Genomic DNA, 21,198 nt, shown 5'->3' with positions numbered 1-21,198 from the left:
CAGCTATGCAAATGAAACCTTGTTCTTCCATTCTCTCTCTCTCTCCTTTTCTCTATGCACCTACCCTTCTCGCCGCAATATCAAAAAACAATGACCCCGGGCTAATTATTAGCGAGCAAGTGCCAGCACGGGGGAAGGAGCCTTTGTTTGTGGCTTGATTTGGACATTAATGATGGACTGGAGAACAAACAGAGGGAGTGTGTGTGCATGTGTGTATGTGTAAATGAGTGACTCGCTGTGGTGATACGGGATGCGGCCTCTAACCACCAGTCTAGCAGAAATAAACACGTTCAGCCTTGACTGAACAAACAGCCCCTTCAGCACTCTATAGTAGAGAGAAATACAGAAATACATTGTTAAAAACCAAATATAGGCAATTCAGCTGTCATACGAAGAGGCCAAAATGTAAAATTTTGCTGCCCATAAGGAACAATAGATATATCAATATAATTTCAACAATATTTAATTGCAGCACAGCTTGTAAAATAGAATTTTTTTAAAGAAATGAATACTTTTATTGCATTAAATTGATCAAAAGTGACAGTAAAGACGTTTATAATGTTACAAAGGACTTCTATTTCATGAAAATTCATTTTTTTAACCTTCTATTCATGAAAGAATCAGTAAAAACTGTTTCCAACATTGAAACAATAAGAAATAAGCAGCAAATCAGCATATGAGAATGCTTTTTGAAGGATCATGTGACACTGAAGACTGCAGTAATTATGCTGAAATTTCAGGAATAAATGACATTTTAAAATGTATTAAAATAGAAATAGTTTTAAAATAGTTATTTTAAATTGTAACAATATTTCACAATATTACTGTTTTTGCTGTATGTTTGATCAAATAAATGCAGCCTTGGCGAGCATAAGAGACTTTCTTAGACAAAAATCGAACAGATCCCAAACATTTGAATGATTTGAAGTAATTTTAGTTTTTTACGATTAACATAACTAATATACTGCAGCAATTATATACAGTATTTAAGAAATAGAGTGAAGAATTATGAAACAAAGCATGAAAAAAACCCTTCTCTCTCTCTTTGCAGATTTGAACTCTGCGAAAACATTCATTTCAAATGGTCTTCTGAACTGAAGTATTATTATTTTTGAGCAATGTTTGGAACAACACTATACAATATATAACTGCCATAAATATTCAGATGAATTGCATCACTAAGTTTTCTAGATCAACTAAAATTTCTTCATACTTCAAATGCATTGTGAATCAGTTCAAATGAATCATTTAAAGACCTTCTCCCAAAGAACAATCCATTTGTGAAACAGACATCACAACAAAGAAAGTGAGAGGAAAATGACAAAAGGGGAGCCAATGTCACGGTTTTGGTTTGTGTGTGTTGGGACTCTTAGTTTGACGTTCTAGTTTCCCTTTTCCTTTTTAGTTCCTGTTTCCTTGGTTGTCATTGTTTCCTTGATTAGAGTCTCACCTGTTCCTCGTCATCCACAGTGTATTTAAACCCTCAGTTATCTTCTGTTCATGGTCCTGTGTTGAAGTTTCATGCTGGTGGTTTTTCTCCTTATAATTAAAAATGAGTTTGTCGTTCTTCTGCGTCAAGCATCTTGTCTCGGATTATCAAGTCAAGCCTGCACGTGACAGCCAAAGGAAGTGCTGGAGAGGAACAGAGGAAAAGAAATTCAAGTGTCAAGGTCAGAAAGACTCCAGCAGGTTATAGCAGAAGGTTAGAGAGCATGAAATCATACGTTATGCTGATAGGACTCGGATTCTCTCAGACCAGGCCACACAGCTCAGCTGGGACACTAGAGGAAAAAACACAATTAAAATAATTGAGCCTGAGACCTCAGGTCGGCAAAAGATTATTTACATGCTCATTAATAATAAATAGGATAGACTGGCATGAAATATGGAGCTTTGTGAGGGTGTGTGTGGTGTTTGAAATCATGTAGCTACTTATGGATTGTGTGTTCTAAGCCCCACTTGTACAGTATGTGTGTTTATTAACAGCAGGTGATTACTCAGATTAACACACAGGTGCAGGTTACACCTCTTAAAGCTGTAAAGAGTGAACAATCATCTCTATATCAACATGTGAATCTTAATCCTCATGTCTCCCCATAACAAATAACATATAGATCTTCAAGTTTATAAATGTTTTTGCAAATTGTCAGACACAAAAGCGAATTTCTTGTAGAAAGCTCATTTGCATATGCAATTCTCACCCACTGACACATTTAAATAATAAAATATATTGTTGCAGGTTTCAAAGCTTTTTGAAGTGTTTTTTCAACTATGGGCATTTTCTGAACTTCTTTTAAAACACAATAGTTATATTCTGATCATTTTATTCAATTTGTCTATGTCTTAAATCTGTGATTTATCACTTTTTTTCCAGCGATATCATGAACATTATCACTACAATGCAATTCCCATCACATTTAAAAATGTATGTAAAATCATTCTGTAGTAGACATAACAGTGATGGAAGTGACATTTTAAACATTTATCAATCAAAATCAAACTTTCTTTATGTTATCATAGTTCTAAATGAAATATATATATATATATATATATATATTTAAAAAGTAGCAAAAATAAATAAAAAGTGCATGGTAAAAGTTTACAATGTGAGAAGAAACAAAAAAAGATTGAATATATAATTGAATATGAAATAGTTGAAGAAACCTCCATAATTTACATATTAACAACATGCCTAGCCAACCTACGAAACGGCTAAAAAATGGATATATTTATATATTTCAACAGCTTTTTGTATCCAGTTACTCAGCAACATGCGTTGTCAGAGTTATTCTCTATCAATTTAAAACCTAATATAATTATGGACCTATAATCTAATAAAAAATCCTGGACTCATTTAAGTTGTCTGATGCAAATTTTGTTTAGCCCTGCTCCTCCCCTAATTTAGTTGGACATCGTGGGCAAACACTGACAGGATATTTTTAGATCCTGTTTGAACCCTTTTGACAGATTAAGAAGGAAACGCTGCCCTGATGTTTATCTGATGGAGAAAAACATCCCAGCGATGCTAGTGTGAAACTGGCAAGGCCGTCTGGGCGGCGTTCAGAGAAATCTTTTGGTTAGCGGTAGGGCAGCCCCTCTCTCGATCTCTCCTTGACCTAATAAAGCAGCTTTATCAGACATCAGCAGTGACCGTGTGAAAGTTGGCCTGGATAAAGCAAAGGAACGAAACCCTGGAGCCCCTGATTGATGGACTGGGCGCTTGTCAACGCTTGAGATTATAGAAACCCTGGCTCTCATCGCGTGACGCCCCTTTTGGGCCGCAAACAGAAACATCTAGAAGCCTCCATGCCAATCCTGCTTCTCCTGTGAATTCCCCCCCCACTCCACACAGGAATTTCAGACTGTGGGGAAATTAATGTTCGGATCTGGCGTAGAGGAGGGTAATGCAAAGCGCTGCCAAGTCATCTGAGAGATTTTTTTTTTATTATTATTATTTTGTTTGCTCCGTCCGTGAAATACGGCTGATTCCCAGCTCCGCGTTTTCGGCTCCCAGTCAAATCCCAGCCGTCTTTATGGATTCTCCAGATCTCATTACAGTCAATGAGCCTGCAAAGACTTTCAGATCAAAGTGAAAGACTTTTAGCACTGGTGAGAGAGAGCAAGAGTAAGCCAAATCAAGTAATTATAACCAAGGAAAGGCATATCAGGAATACCTGATAAATAAATACTGGTCAACAACAATTTAAGCCAAGGGGGGGAAAATCAGCCCAATGCAAACAATTTCAGGGTCCTAAATCTATAGCAGCTTCATCTGAATAACATTTATTATTCACAGCCAGACACAAATTTCCAAGTTGCAGAAGCCTGCAAGCCATTATGCGATAAGACAAACGAACGCGCGGGCCTGACCTTGAATAAATCGGTAGGGCTGGAGGAGCTTCGGGTGAGCGTTCGCCGCACGAGTGTCACATCTCGATGTCGGAATTGAAATGAGGTTTTGTTTATAGACTGAAGCTGTCAGGGTTACGGATGAACCCGAGGAGTCATCCGTCAGATCGCATATGCAAGGCCGAACAGAAGGAACCGTAGCTTTTTACTGATTCATTGTCTTTTACCATGGGCTTAATCCTCTGATCTAAAATGTATGGCTTGTATCTGTTGGAGATTAGCCCGACGGGACGTGTTGCGAGATGCGAAACAGAGCGAAGGTCAGGAGGGAGCTTGTAAAGCAGAGGGCACAGCCAAACACACAGATACGTAGAGCACCTGAAAGAAAAAAAGAGAGCATCTTAAGAGCAAATATCTCAACAGCCTGATCAAATGTAGTTACATGGATCCACTGGCGTCGTTCCTGAGAGTCAAAATGCTAGTCAGCGTCAAAGCCAGACCTTCCGCCGTGTTGGCGTCAAATATTTGGACCTGAGAATGAAAAGCATTTTCTCATTACTTGTCAACCACCTTGTAAATTTGTTTAAAAAGGTCTGCCAGACTGTTCCAGTGATTTTACAGAGCCAAGACAAACTCGATATGTGTAGTGTACACTGTTGAGTGATTGCTGAAAATAATAGGCATTTGGCTCGAAGTCCAGAGATATATTTTCTTTAGGCTATAGAGCATTTCCTCCTTTCAAAAGAAGTGAGTTAATGTTATGAGTCTATGTTTTAGGGCTCTTAAAGTTGGGTCCCTACACTTGAATCCGAGACACACTTTACGGCTCATTCCTGTTACACCGTACATTCTCATGCCCTTATCATATATGGCTTTACAAATTGGAAAAAAAATACTAAGCTCATAATACTTAGTTTTCTTTTATCACAATATCACAATAAAAAGTGAACACAGGACAAAATTTAGAGCAAACATTAACAGAGATTTTGAAGCCAAAAAAGCGCATCTATCCATCATAAGAGTAATCCATACGGCTCCAGGGGGTTAATAAGAGCCTTCTGAAGCGAATTGATGCGTTTTTGTAAGAAAAATATATTTATAACTTTAGAAACTTTAATCACTGGCTTCCGGTAATGGACTTAAACGAGTATTTTTCAAGAGAAATGTCGGAGGAGCTTGAGTTTGTTGCCCAGCCACAAGAGGCATCTACTCTCCCCTAAGTTCACGTTACTCCTACATCCTACATCAGAGGACATAATTAAAATTTTTGGGAGAACTAATGATATCATTCTACAGGAAGTTACATTATTTTTGGTGCAAACATAACAAACGTGAAAAAACTATTAGCAATAGTTGTGGTCAATTGTGGAAAAAGGTATTCTGATAAAAATTGTGATAAAAATTATTATTATTATTTTATTTTTTTTAAGCTCTAGGTTTTCCAGGCTTGTTTGTAGGGCTGCACAATTTGATTATATATTAATATGACTATTATTATTATGAATTATGAAAAATAACTATTACTGTTGTTTTACTGTAAAAGTAAGTATTTAATAATAATAATGGTTCTTATTATTATTAATAATTTATAGCACAACTGTAAAAGTAAAATAGTAATATTTATGGCCATCTTAATGCCTTAACTGTAAACCATCAAGCTTTTATGTTGTCGAAAAAGCTTCTCTATAAGGCTTCTCTTTTGCTGACAACAACCAGTTTATAAGCGCTACAAGAATGTGAAGATGCTTGTCACATGTTGCGTTTAAAAAAGCACACTTTAAGCGATCCAAACTCGTAGCACGTGCAGATTTGAGTTTGTGTGGAGCAGCATTTACAGCTGTTAACAACAAAGTTTAAGATATCTTAACCAGAATATTTCTAAAAGTCTGGTTTACCCTCTTTATTAAATTATAACACAGGCCATATTTTGTTCATTTACAGAGTTTAAACGGTGCTGCATCATAGGAATGACATTGCTATAGTACAGGACAGTACACTTGTCAACTGAGCATGGGTAGAAAGCCCATAGCTGACCAATAACAAGTTAGACACAACTTCACGGGCAGACTTACAGTTCTGCACCAGCTCGCCTCATTGCTTTGTTTGGGCCTCTTCTTGAGGGGGAAAAAAAATAAAATAACATTTCTGCACCAGCACACTAATAACAACCCACTACCAGACTGCAACCCACACACATACTGCACTCCTCTCCCTCACTGCCTTCATCTCTCAGATCCCCTTGCTTGCTTCATCTCCAAGTCCCTCCATCCAAACCCCCAATGCACTCAGCATCTGCTTGCAGGATGAATAAATCAGTGCTTCTTCCCGGCTGCGGTCCCCTGACTGACAGAGGCCCGTCTTAATTGTAGCTGAAAGCCGGCTTTCTCTGTGCTAATTAGCAGAATGCGCTGCTAAATGATTTAAAAACTCGGGGCTTATACGAGCCCTGCCGATCATCACTTATTCACATGGAGCGCGGCACTTTGTGAGAACATGGCGCCCGAGGTAAATTAATTTACTCCAATTAGCAGGCCCTGTCAGCGCGCATCAATGTCTCTTCCTAGACATGCCTCTGAAAAAATAATGCACTTGTTTTGTCCTCTGCTTTGGTTACATCTGGTGTGCAGTGGAGGGGAATCGGGTGAAGCAACCGTAGGAAAACATACAGCTCCTGTCTTGGACGACTAAATACCTCCATGATGCCATCCGAGATGAAGCGGAACAGGAAGTGGTCACTCTGAAGGTGGGACTTTCAACCACATGCATGAAGAAATCAGACAAATGGGGAATTTTACTATCTGTAAAAATGGACAGAAAACAAAACGAGGCTTTAAAAAGTATTTCTAAATGTAATTGCACCAAAAACACTTAGTTAGGGTGCGTTTATAGATGGGGTGCAACAAAACTGAAATCAGGGGTCTCGAGAGGCAATTTTTTACATGATACAACATGCCGAAAAAGCAGTGAACAAACTTACGGAATCGTACGGATGCTAAAAATTCACCTTTGACATCACAGGAATAAATTACATTTTAAAATGTATTCAAATAGAAACAGTTACTTTAAATTGTAATAATATATTTCACAATATTACTGCTTTTACTGTATTTTTGATCCAATAAATGCAGCCTTGGTGAGCATAAGAAATTATTTTTCAATTATTAACTCAATAAAACAGAAGAAAAATCCCAAATATTATGTCTATGGAAAATAATGGAGTATAAATAAAATGTAACAAGTACTGCATTGAATTGGAAGATAAAAAGTAAGCCAAAAACGCAGAAAGAAATCGACAAAACATGAATGCCCCCTTTGCAACAGTTGTTCTGCCAAAACATTACAGAAAGTATTGCCACACAGAATTCGTACTAACTTAAAATACTCAAAAGGCAACAAAAACTTCCCCTAACTATTAATCATGAGGAAAAGAATTAGTTTTGGGGTTTTTTGCCTGGCAGCGTACAACCCTTATCTCAGTTACAGTTTAGTCTTAAGAGACCATAATGCTGTTCACTTCCTACCTATTTTAATTTCTGCAAATGCATTACGGAGGGCAGATTCCTCATCCTTATACAGGGATTTGAAATGTCACTGACAGCTGAAGCAGCAGAGATCAATCTAGAGCGAGTGTACCGCTGAAAGCTGCCTATGCCTGCTAATGATCGAGCCGACTGCAGGTAAGGAGAAAGAGTTGGAAAACACTACAAGAGCTCATCTTTTTCTCATCCTCCACAACTACTGAAAGTAGATGTTCTGATCCATCTTCTTCTCTTAAGAGACAAGCCAGAAGCCAACACAAAGGCAAGTGCCAAAAACGGTTTCATCCGAGGATTCAGACAAAAGCACGGGACAGGTTTGCTTGGAATGCCTTCCAGATGATGTCAGACTTGAGCACAGGCAAACATACAAATCCAACCCGGGCGTTTTAGAGTTATTTATGATTCCACTATGATAAATCTTGCGAGCGGTGATTCTTTACGGGGCCCTAGGGATCACAAAGCATTGTGGGAAGCCTACATGTTATCTATTGCATCCTTATTTTACGTGGAAATTATGTTTCAACAAATGCAGCGCATGATTATGGCCCTACCCATGATGCATCAGAACACAGCTGGATGTGAATAGTGTTTCTCCAATTCTTTGTCTACACTAAAGTAGTCAAGTAGTAAAGGAACACAGCAGACAGAAGGCCACAGCTGGAAGAGAAATAAGGGAGAAAGAACTTTTAAACTGATATTTCACACCCCACTATAGCTTCCTGATCCTGCTGCTGAGGTGTGGACGGTGTGAATAAAACTGACATTGATCATTTGTTCTCTTCAAATTGGTATGATTGCATCAAAGCATGCTGGAATATAAAATTCTCACCACTGCTGACTGGGAGCAACACGCAAGCCTTAAGGTGATGATACACAGGGCAACTTTTTGAGCAATGTTGCAGGGCAATCTTGCCGAACGACTGTTGCTTGGGTACTTTCTTAATTAATTTATTAAATATCTGGATCATTTAGATCGGTCGTGGGTCCTGTGTCTCATCTGATTGCCCGTTGACGGCAACATTGCCCAAAAAGTTGCCCTGTGTATCATCACCTTTACCGTTTCAGAGATACTCTGACCCAATCGCCTTGCCATAACAATTTGGTCCTCGTCAAAGTTTCTCCTGCATCCAACACATTGATTACGAGAACTGATTTTTTTGCTTACCATCTCATCTACCCAGACCTTAATATGTTGAGATGATCAACGATATTCGCTTCACCTGTGACTGGTCATAATGTTTTGGCTCATCAGTGTATATAAGAACTTCAATTTAGAGAAACTCTATCATAGGTTCTTTAATATTGTTCCTAAAAGCATAAAAATGGTTCTGAACCGTCATTTTATCTTTCCCTTTCCATAAAACAATATTGTTCATTTTTGTCTTGAAAAACAAATTATAATTGTGTTATTTATGCCTAAACACAATTAAATCATGATAAATGCCTCCAAATAATTGAATAAATGTAATAATAAAAAAATTATGATCTATAAAAAAGTATTGAGTAAATGCATTAGAGAAATTTAATTGTAATACAGCTTTGTCATATGGTATTGCTAATATTTAAATAAACTGTTATATAAAGTTGATCAGTAGACAGCATCAACTAATTAACCTATCAAACATGCAGCAAAAAAGCAGCATGCAGCAAATGGCTACACCACGCAGTGTTAAAAACCTGGTGTCACTGTTCTCTAACCTTTCCAAATGTGAATGTCCAGGATGCAAAATCATGCTTTACTGATGCGTCCTCCACAGTAATGGTGCTTCATGTCCTGATGATCATCTGAGCACAAATGAAATCATGGCTTGTTTTTGGCCAGCTAAACTGAGCAAACAAGCGTCCAAACATCTGCATTTGCATTTGGCAACTGTGGAGTCGCTGTTTTGTAACCATGATCCTTCTTCTGGCCCAGGTGTCTTTGTTGTTAAGCACATTTGGCTTTATTCTAGGGGCTACACCTTACTCATCCTCTCATCTTCAACATGTTTGCAGATTTAGGGGTCTTTGGAGGAGCTGGTTGGATGTGGTAAGCAGCATGCGTGTCGGTCTGAGGGCTTGTTGAAACAGCGATGTAGAAAAAGATATGGCATCCTGACAGAGGAGGACTCGCTAATAAGATGAGAGTGGGAACATTGACTTATGACACCTCCAAAACTAAATTACATGAATCAAAAGAACATAAAACATTATGAGGCACAGTCCAGATTCTTTATTTTAATGCCACCCAAACAGTGTTGGCTAGAGAGACCTGGCTATTTCTATTGGACCTCCACCAACATGAAAAACAACAGCATAAAAGCGTTGTTAAAAAATTAAAAAAAATTATTTTCAATTCATGAGTGTGAATTTGAATCGATTAGTACCCATAAGATGTACTTTTGTCAAATTGTAATTGGAAGAACATTAAGAGGAATTTAATGTACTTACACTAAGTTTTGCAACTTGAAAATTAAGTGTTTTTCCACCATGATCTATAAAATACAAAATTTAAATTTGAGGTAACACTACTTAAAGGCTTTATAATGCATTATATATTTTCTTAAACAATTGTGACCATAGTTAAAATGCATGATAATATTTGCAGATTCCTTGTTACATCTGAAATTGGTTGTCTGGCATGTGTTTTAATGCATAATACTTTCTCAAGGTGTAACAATGAATAAATAAGTATTATAATGTATTATATGTGGTTACAATTATTCATGAGACCATATAATGTGTTATTAATGCATTCAAAATACTTTTAGAATGTGTTATACACTAAGCAAAAACATTATGACCAGTCACAGGTGAAGTGAATATCACTGATCATCTCCTAACAAGGCCACATATTAAGGTTGGGGTAAGATTAGAAAGCAAACAATCAGTTCTCGTAAACGTGGTGCCACTTTTTGTAGCTGCAGTCCAATCAGAGTGCAAATGATGACCCCGGACCTTGGAGAAGTGAAAGAAGGTCGCCTGGTCCGATGAGCCCCATTTACTTTCACATCATGTGGACGGCCTCTCCCGTGTACGTGTGCGCTGTTTAGCGGGAGAAATGATGGCACCAGAATGCACTGTGGGAGGACGACAAGCTGGTGGAGGGAGTGTGACGCTGCTGAGAAACCCTGGGTCCGGCCATTCATGTGGACGTAAATTCGACACATTCCACCTACTTAAACATTGTTGCAGACCAGGTACACCCCTTCATGACAATGGTGTGGCTCTTTCAGCAGGATAATGCACTCTGCCACACTGCACACACGGTTCAGGAATGGATTGAGGAACATGATAGTTCAAGGTGTTGCCCTGGCCTCCAAACTCCCCAGATCTCAATCCAATTGAGCATCTGTAGGATGTGCTGGATCAACAAGTTTGATCCTCTCCCACTCCATCCTGCAACCTACAGGACTTGAAGGATCTGCTAATGTCTTTGTGGCAGATACTAAAGGACACTTTCAGGGGTCTTGTAGAGTCAATGCCTCGGCGGGTCAGTGCTATTTTGGCAGCACGCGGAGGAACAACTGCATATTCACGAGTTCACACTTACAAATAAGTCAGATAGAATAAAAGCGTATTTGGCGTGCTGTCCGAGGAGAGGGCTCGAGCTTGGTATTCGGCCCAAACCCAGAGTACTCCCCCTGTATTCCTGGCTGTAAAAGAATGAGCCAAGAGTGAGGAGTCGGGGTGGTAGAGGGATGCTGAAAAACTGTCAAGGAATGTTAGGTGAGTTGACAGAATGAATATATACAGTGGGGAGAACAAGTATTTGACACACTGCCGATTTTGCAGGTTTTCCTACTTACAAAGCATGTCGAGGTCTGTAATTTTTATCATAGGTACACTCCAACTGTGAGAGACGGAATCTAAAACAAAAATCCAGAAAATCACATTGTATGATTTTTAAATAATTAATTTGCATTTTATTGCAAGACATAAGTATTTGATCACCTACCAACCAGTAAGAATTTCGGCTCTCACAGACCTGTTAGTTTTTTCTTTAAGAAGCCCTCCTGTTCATTACATGTATTAACTGCACCTGTTTGAACTCGTTACCTGTATAAAAGACACCTGTCCACACTCTCAATCAAACAGACTCCAACCTCTCCACAATGGCCAAGACCAGAGAGCTGTGTAAGGACATCAGGGATAAAATTGTAGACATGCACAAGGCTGGGATGGGCTACAGGACAATAGGCAAGCAGCTTGGTGAGAAGGCAACAACTGCTGGCGCAATTATTAGAAAATGGAAGAAGTTCAAGATGACGGTCAATCTCCCTCGGTCTGGGGTACCATGCAAGATCTCACCTTGTGGGGCATCAATAATCATGAGGAAGGTGAGGGATCAGCCCAGAACTACACGGCAGGACCTGGTCAATGACCTGAAGAGAGCTGGGACCACAGTCTCAAAGAAAACCATTAGTAACACACTACGCCGTCATGGATTAAAATCCTGCAGCGCACGCAAGGTCCCCCTGCTCAAGCCAGCGCATGTCCAGTCCCGTCTGAAGTTTGCCAATGACCATCTGGATGATCCAGAGGAGGAATGGGAGAAGGTCATGTTGTCTGATGAGACAAAAATAGGAACACCATCCCAACCGTTAAGCATGGAGGTGGAAACATCATTCTTTGGGGATGCTTTACTGCAAAGGGGACAGGACGACTGCACCGTATTGAGGGGAGGATGGATGGGGCCATGTATCGCGAGATCTTGGCCAACAACCTCCTTCCCTCAGTAAGAGCATTGAAGATGGGTCGTGGCTGGGTCTTCCAGCATGACAACGACCCGAAACACACAGCCAGGGCAACTAAGGAGTGGCTCCGTAAGAAGCATCTCAAGGTCCTGGAGTGGCCTAGCCAGTCTCCAACCTGAACCCAATAGAAAATCTTTGGAGGGAGCTGAAAGTCTGTATTGCCCAGCGACAGCCCCGAAACCTGAAGGATCTGGAGAAGGTCTGTATGGAGGAGTGGGCCAAAATCCCTGCTGCAGCGTGTGCAAACCTGGTCAAGAACTACAGGAAATGTATGATCTCTGTAATTGCAAACAAAGGTTTCTGTACCAAATATTAAGTTCTGCTTTTCTGATGTATCAAATACTTATGTCATGCAATAAAATGCAAATTAATTACTTAAAAATCATACAATGTGATTTTCTGGATTTTTGTTTTAGATTCCGTCACTCACAGTAGAAGAGTACCTATGATAAAAATTACAGACCTCGACATGCTTTGTAAGTGGGAAAACCTACAAAATCGGCAGTGTATCAAATATTTGTTCTCCCCACTGTATATGCTTCTTCTCATGCAGAAAGGGTAGACATAGTAATTGTTTGATGACAAGTTGATTGGATTGATTATTTGAACGTACTCCTCCCGAACTTTGTTTAGGCAGGTGTGCTGAAGCAGGTTGGAACTAAACTCTGCAGGACAGTGGCCCTCCAGGAGCAGGATTGCAGACCTCTGCTTTAAATAAAGCATTCCCAAAATTATTTTATTTTATTAAATATTACAATTACATTTATTTATTTAACAAACTTTAGACTTTAATGCATTCTGCAAATTCTTAAAACTTACATTTGAATTACAATTCTGCATGTTTGTTCAAACATCAACGACTAGAAATTAAAATGCATTCTGAATGCTGCCCAACCTAAGCATCACTTTTCATCAAAGCTGCCCTTGCTGCGGCGCTTTCAAGAGCTCTCCAAGGTGCTGAAAAGGCCACTTCCTTTCACCTGCGAGGCCCACCGACTCCATGTCAGCCCGTCACAGCACTGCAGAACTTTGAGCTGCCTCTTTTGCACTCACTCTTCGTCTCCTCCATCCTGAGCAGAGGACGAGGCTGAGCAGAGGGAATCGCGGAAGACTCCGGGGTGTCTTTGTTTAGATTAATGACTTTTGAAAATGCAGCAGTCTCACGGATTCATGGCCAGTGCCCCACGTTGAGCTCTTAAGGGGATGCTGCAGAAGGAGGCAGACTGACAGTCAGGCTGTCAGCATCATTATCTGGCCAGAGTCCTCCCATTAAGGTGGCAAAGAGCTGAAGGGTGTCACCCTCCGGAGCAGAGATTTAGCCTAAAGCTCTCATCTGTGCAGACAGCAAGCGAAGAGGACCCTCCCAGGTGAGAGCGCCGGGGTGAACCTTGTTTCATTACCTTTCTGCACTAGTACATCGACCTGTTAGTAACCTTACCGTGACAGGGAAAGAGACTCTGTTAACACTTCTCAGCTCTTTTGTCTCAGACTGACAAGCTAAACTGAAGTGAATATGGGGAATGTAGCGACAGTTTGTGTCCAAACAGGTCCTTAAATTCTAGTTGCATTAAAGACACCTTTTCATGACAATAGGCAAACATCATCTTTCAAATTAATATAATTCTTCATGTTGCCACTACAATACGCAATATGATTATGAAATATACCTAAAACATCAAAAATGGTGAATGCAGACTTTAGTCATCGTTTCTATGCTGTGGATCATTTCATTGAGCAGTTGATTCAATTATCACTTTTAAAAGTATCTCAAAGCGTATTTGTTCACTTTCCTTATGCAATTTAATAAATATTTCTCCTTAGTTTTGTATTTTACTATTATTTAGGTCTGAGTTCGGTACGCTTTTTTTTTTTTTAAGAAATTAATACTTTTATTCAGCAAGGGTGCATTAAACGTATCAAAAGTTACAGTAAATACTTTTATTATTTTACAAAAGATTTTTGTTTTGAATAAATGGTTCTTTGAACTTTGTATCACAGCTTCCACATAAAAACAGTTTTCCACATTGATGATAATAATCTTCACTATGGTAAGCCTATTATAATTATATTTTAGGGGCAGTGTACACAACACTGTTTTCAACTAAAAACAGAAAACTTTTTATGGGTTTTGGCTGTTCATTTACACAACAACAATGTTTTAGGGAAAGCTGATTTCAAAGTGCAGGTTTTTGAAACCGATACCGTTATCGTCTCCGTGTAAAATACAAAAACCGCAAATTTGTGAAAACGGTGTCATCTTGCGCATGCATATTACGTGTTCAGTCTATAGGCGCATAGTATATCTTTACAAAGTGACATCACAACTACTGGCCTGGCAGCATAATACAGCGTTTTTAGTCATTTTCGCAGATCTATGTGATCGGGATCATTTTGACAACGTTGTCGTCTGTACGTGAAAAACACAAAGAAAAAACTTTTCCGGTTTTAGTACATCGTTGTTGTATAAATGTACCCTTAGACCTGACGGGTGTTTTTTGTGGGAAATTGCGTACATACGTCACTTGCGTGTCTCGACATATCCTTAAATACAGAAAAGTTGCTCGGGCTACTTGACACATGTCAGGTGTGGAAGTGTCATAGGTTATTTGTCACAACGAGTAAGAAAGGTTGACATGGAACACGCTAAATCTTGAGCCTCCAGGGAATCACCTGTTTAAAAAAAAAATGCGACAGAGCTCGAAATAAAACAAGAATCAATACTGGCATCACTTTTTCGGAGATGGCGAGAACTGAGGGATTTGAAATGTAAAAGTGAAGCAAACATGGCGTTTTTATTTGTCAGTCATGGATCGATGAATCTCCTGTCTGCATAACAAATTTACCCTTGGGTACTAATAAAGACACCTTGAACCAACAGGTGAGTAAGGTATTTTATAGAACAGATAAATTGCCATATGTAGCTTCAGAGTTCATTGTAAAGCATATGTAAAGCATTATCTATCTATCTATCTATCTATCTATCTATCTTATTCACAGTCACGCAGAGTAGAAGCACAACCAAAACAATGTTCTTCAACAAAATGCATGCAGTTTTGTTTTTTAACTGCTAGAGGGTCAAGAGTTACAGTGTACCACAGTTTATTGTGAGCTATAAAGACAAAAAAATGTATTAACCCTTAGGTTTGAATGGGCTTCCATACTTTAATTGAACATATAAACAATTGTAACACTGAGAAAGGTGTAATTGTGATATAATGTCAGATTATTAAATATTAAGTTGCACTTACAAGAAGTTGCAAAGTGTATATGTATTATTATGTAAAGATTTGTCTTTTGTAAAGAGCTTTGTAAACATTGCTAAGAGGTGCTACATAAATAAAGTTTTACTTACTTTTACAGGTGTGCTGATCGAATTCAGTTTGTCACATTTCCAGGCCCAGTTCCCACTTCTCAGCATAATTTCGGGTCATCTCTCATCTGTTAATTAAAAAGTGGAAGAGATCGGGAGGTTTAGGTTGTGAAGAAAACTACACAAACTCATCCCTGCTTGATTTAAACAATGTTCAAATGTGTCAATGTTTGTAACTGGACTATAATAAGCTCTAAGCTGTACAGATCATCCACAACAGCAGGCAAACCATCATTTCAGTCCATTTTTGTGAATATTATCATCTTCCCAACTCTTCTCATCAAAGAAAAACAGTGTTGATGTTTGCCACATGTCACGACTGGGTTGAAATCAACACATTGCCATACACTCCATAAACAAGTCACTTCTAATTAATCTTCTCCCTGTAAGACTCAAACACATATATAGTAAGACTTTAAATGTTTCGGCGCAGCTATACAGCTCAAAGTAGTTTGAAGTGGTTGGTAGTGGGAGTCACAGCTAAATCAGTGGCTCTGTGGTTTATTTTTTTGGGCAAGAACCCATGGAGGAACGGCGTATCCGAGTGTGGCTTTACAGTTGGAAGTGGTCTCAATAAAGGCCTCTGTGAAAACCTATACTCACCAGGAGTGGTCAGATTTAAGTGTAGAAACTAACACAAGCCAGTTAGCATTTCCACAGGCCCGGCCACATATGGCAGCAATTCAGATGCGAGGCTGTCGTCGTCGCCGCCACTGCTTTCGCTGCTCGGGAACGCTCGATCCAGACCAGCTGTGCTGCACTGTTTAGATTAATAAGCTCAACGTGGAAGACATTAAGCACTAAGCTCTGACCATGCCAACTCCGGAGAGGACCGTAATGGCTTCAATATTACTGGGGCATGTATGAAAGAAACCTTACATTAATTCATTTAATCAGCCATTTACATCCTGTGGAGAAGGAGGCGGGCGCGTGTGCAAGCCATGAAAGGGTCGGGCAGTGATCTAGTCTCGCTGTCATTGTAATAGGGTCACTTTGACACATTGGGCCAAGTCCAGTATGTCTCATAATGGCCTCGTTTAGTCTTTAGGACAAAAGCGTGGAGCAGATTGTGTCTGGAAAACCTAAACAACAATCAAAAGTGACATAAGTGACAAAAGATGTTTTTTTATAAAGCTACAACTTCTGAATACTCGAATATTTGAAGTCTTTTGAGTGAGGCGCCAAGGAGGAAACAGGGTTATTTTATTATCATTTGAGATGCTATGAGTTTTTATTTTTCCTTTTTAATGTTCGTTAAAGTTCTAGAAATATTGTTTTGCTATTTTTCATTTATATATATATATATATATATATATATATATATATATATCCCTTTATAGTTTTTCATGAATTTTATTTTATTTTTACTTATTTTAGTACATCAAGTTAAACTAATTGTAAATGACCTCGGCAACTAGCTGGAATAAAAAGTTACATTTAAGTAACAAAATAGTTTTATTTAATGGTTTTAGTTACTATAATAACCCAGCGAGGAAACAGTAGCAAAAGTAACAGGTTGCAAGACTAAACCCCTGCTCCAAAAATGTTTTTTTGCAGCCGCCTCCAAAAACCATGCAAGGAATCCTCATTGTGTCGCGGTCGGCTTCGAGTCCTCTTGAAGGCGTCCCTTGCGTAATTGTCAAGATGTCCTTCAGCAGCGATCAATGGGGGACCCAGGCATAAATGGAAGGCAGTTTCAGAGTTTTGTGATGATATGAATTCTCCTCAACGTCCCATCTATCAAGATAAAACAAATGCTGCTCATTACTGGGAAAAAAATACACCAGCGTTCCAGCAAGGGCAATTTTGCCTCCCCAAAAAACGTGTGGGAGTTTTTAATATTGTGGAGTGGAGCGTGTGTCACCCAGGGACCCACTTCAGCTCTTCATCAATCTGCCGTCCCCCCCCCCCATCCCTCTACCCCCCACCCCCACGGACCTCGCCGGAGATCTACAGACGAATCTGTGCCTTAACGTTTTAGAACAATGCTTCTTACTGCTCACCAGAGAAATGTCCTATTTGATTTCAGGGGAAGTAAATGGTCTTTTATCTGTGGTATAAAATCGGTTAAGTTTTAGCACCAATTGTCTACCCTTGAAGAAAAGAAAAAGTATATCACATATTTAAAGATTTATGACTAAGATTTTGAGAGTTTGATTGATGTTTCAGTCATACAAAACCCACCGTTTTCATTTTAGATGTGCAGGCTGTTACTGTATTTATCAAGGTGGCACATGGAGACAAGAAAAAGTAAAGTGGGTACACAGAAAACGGGGCACGCGGTGAGAGCATGAAAACGATTCATCTCACCTCTTATACTGGCCTACAATTTGATTGAAGGACAGACAATAGACTAAAACTGGGGTTTTCAATGGGGGCCACAAGGGGGTGCAATAGGGGGGCTGTTGAAAATGTTCAGAGAAAAATTTATAAAACTTCTGTATTTTACATTATTGCCATTTCAATCTTGCTTTTCAAACAATAGTTAGAAATCATGAAAAAATAAATAGGCCTATATATTTTTTATTGGTGTATAACATACCACAAAAGATAGCTGACTTAATAGAAAATAAACATTTTCCAGTTAATATTTTAGACACAATTTGTAAATTGTAAATAAATGGGTCTTTATAGATGGCTTTATATTTTAGGAAGGTGGCCCTCACAAGAAGATCATCATATTTTGGGGTTTGTGCCATCAAAAAGTTTAAACCCCCACATCTAAGGGACCCGATCTTGGTCATTACTCAAAAAGTGCTAGTTTCTGCATTTTGCTGTGTATTTGTACTCAATTTGATCAATCCAAATACATTCTCTTAAATCTCCACGCTCCCTTATTATTTTTCTCAAACAATTTCCTTACTATGTGTATCTGCCGTTGAAGTCTAGGTACACTGATTTAGCTTAGTCCGGAACTATGCCTCATTCCCGTGGGCTTTTGGGATCTAAGCCATCTGGTTAGCGTTCTCACAGTCCATTTCCCCGTGCTGCGCTCTCCACAACACTGGCTGAGAGGAACTAATGTGAAAGTGAGGGAGAACCATTGAGCACAAAAGCTCATTATACATCTACACCAGGCCGAGCAGCTTTCGCTGGGTCACACACCAAGCAACAAAAAAAAAGATGCACATAGTAGGCTTTATTTAACAACCAGAGGAAGGGATTCTTTCCCATTGACAAGACTTCGCCTTAACCTTGCGCTTTTCTCCTCGGCTCGTCCAAAGTTTCCTATCACGATGCGGTGGAAAATAGCCCTGGAAAGAAAGGGATTAGAGATCCTTACAAAAAAAAAAAATCATTTCCATCTGGACAAAGAGAGGTGGGGGGGCAGTGGGAGGGAGGCATTGAGAGGGGTGGGGGATTTCTTCCCAAAAAAACATCTGGAGAAGCAATTTGGTGTAAATAAGGAGACAGCAACTCACTGCCCACCCAATAAATAACACACAGGGAAGGAGCTAGTTCACAATCTGGGCTTCCCCGGAACATGACACTGAATTAGACTCAGCCAGCAAGTACAGGGAAAGCTGGGAAAAGGGTGGACACAAGTGCGCATACAGCATTTACTTGCGTGCATGTGTCTGATTTGCCTATCCTGGTTTTGTCTTTTGGCTGTGCGACAATAACTGGCTGCTGGTAACACACATTCTCCTCTCGTCCACACACAAAAAAAAGTCCTGCCTTCTTCCGTTCTCGAGCAGAGGTATCGTGCTGGAGAGAACACAGCTCCAGTCTGCCCCTGTGGGACTTTCAGCGCCTCTCTCAACTAGAAATATTTGTTTTCTCTGCTCAGATAGTGATTTAGGTAAACAGCATATTGCCTGCTCAAGTTGGCACAAACATGGTTTGTTAATTACATTTTCCATGCCAGACAAACATTCAAAGTAAGGCGCATATTTTTTTTGTACGATTTGTGAACAAAAACAAATATTCTTGTATCACAGCAGCCGTTTTTTAATCATTTATAACTGCTAAATGTTAAAAAAAACTTTCTTATATCCTGGTTTAATATGCAAAGACGACTACAAGTAAGCCGTCTGAAGGTTGTTTTACCTGAAAAGTCTCAGTGGCGCTGTCTAAACATGTTTGTTTGAGCATCCCGACCAGCAAGACACAGCAACACCAGCTCAACCAATGGTGTGGGTTTGGGGGAGTGGCTATCTGTTCATGCGACCAATGATAGGTTCAGTTGGGGAAACCTGAGGATATTCAGATTTACATTTTAAAGGTTTGGGGGTGGAAAGATTTTTAAAATGTTTTTGAAAAAAGTATCTTATGCTCACCTCCAAGGCTGCATTTATTTGACCAAAAATACAGTAAAAGCATTAATATTGTGAAATATCTAGTTTTCTATTCTAATTTATTTTAGAATGCAATTTATTCATGTGATGGCAAAGCTGAATTTTCAGCAGATCCTTCAGAAATCATTATAAAATTCTTATAGTTATCAATGTTAAAAACAGTGATGCTTAAAGGGTTAGTTCACCCAAAAATGAAAATACTGTCATTAATTACTCACACTCTTGTAGTTCCAAACCAGTAAGACTTTCGGTCATCTTTGGAACAAAAATGCATATCTTTTTGATGAAATCTGAGAGCTTTTTGTCCCTCCATAGACAGCTACACAACTACCACTTTGACGCTTCAAAAAGTTCATTAAGAGATTGTAAAACTAATCCATATGAATAGACCGGTTTAGTCCATATTTTCTAAAGAGACTCAATCACTTTATATGATGAACAGATTGGATTGAATTTAGGCTTTTATTCACATATAAACATTGATCAGCGAAGATAAACAGAAGCTCAACCGAACCTGCTTGATGTGTGAGAACAAACCTCTTTCCAAAGCTCAAATGTGCTGCGTAACACGAGAATTAAGTTGCGTAGCTGTCAATGGAGGGGCAGAAAGCTCTCAGATTTCATCAAAAAGTTCTTCATTTGTGTTCCGAAGATGAACGAAAGTCTTACGGGTTTGCAACGACATAAGAAATAATAATAATAATTTGTTACATTTATATAGCACTTTTATAGGTACTCAAAGCACTTTACATATGGAAGGGGGAATCTCCTCAACCACCACCAATGTGCAGCATCCACCTGGATGATGTGACGGTAGCCATTGTGCGCCAGAACGCCCACCACACACCAGCTTACTGGTGGAGAGGAGACAGAGTGATGCAGCCAATCAGTATTTATATGGGGATAATTAGGAGGCCATGGTGATGGACAAAGGTCAATGGGTAAGGATGCCGGGGTTACACTGCTACTCTTTTTCGAAGGACATCCTGGGATTTTTAATGACCACAGAGAGTCAGGACCTCGGTTTAAAGCCTCATCCGAAGGACGTATGAGGGCGAGTAATTAATGACAGAAATTTTCATTTTTGGGTGAGCTAACCAAAAATGAAATGAAAATTAGTGTAAATTGTGATACTCTTTGTCAAGATTCGCTGATGAATAGGAATTTGAAAAGAACAGCATTTATTTGAAAAGCAAAAGTCTTTCCTGTCACTTTTGATCAATTTAATGCATCCTTAATGCACCATAGCTGAATAAAAATATGTTTACTTATTTAACTTTACTTGCCCCAAACTTTTGCAAGATAGTGTATATTTACGTATATTAGCAAACGCAAAATCCTAAAGCATACAGTATATAAGAAATTGCACAAAGACACTATTGCAGTAAAACATGATGCCACATTCT

The 21,198-nt window shown here is 39.1% G+C and overlaps 1 long non-coding RNA gene across 1 annotated transcript; it reads right to left on the bottom strand.

Annotated features, from left to right (window-relative positions):
• Window positions 1–1,266: 1,266 nt before the first annotated feature.
• Window positions 1,267–4,182, bottom strand: LOC311304013. Its single transcript, XR_014629874.1, has 3 exons — window positions 4,077–4,182; window positions 1,725–1,781; window positions 1,267–1,632 (listed from the first exon to the last, which is right to left on the bottom strand). It is a non-coding gene; the product is annotated as an uncharacterized lncRNA (long non-coding RNA).
• Between the last annotated feature and the right edge of the window lie 17,016 nt (window positions 4,183–21,198).

The sequence above is a fragment of the Rutilus rutilus genome, assembly GCF_951802725.1.
Source record: "Rutilus rutilus genome assembly, chromosome: 14".
NCBI classification, from domain to species: domain Eukaryota; kingdom Metazoa; phylum Chordata; class Actinopteri; order Cypriniformes; family Leuciscidae; genus Rutilus; species Rutilus rutilus.
This window is presented reverse-complemented; position numbering and strand designations above follow the sequence as displayed.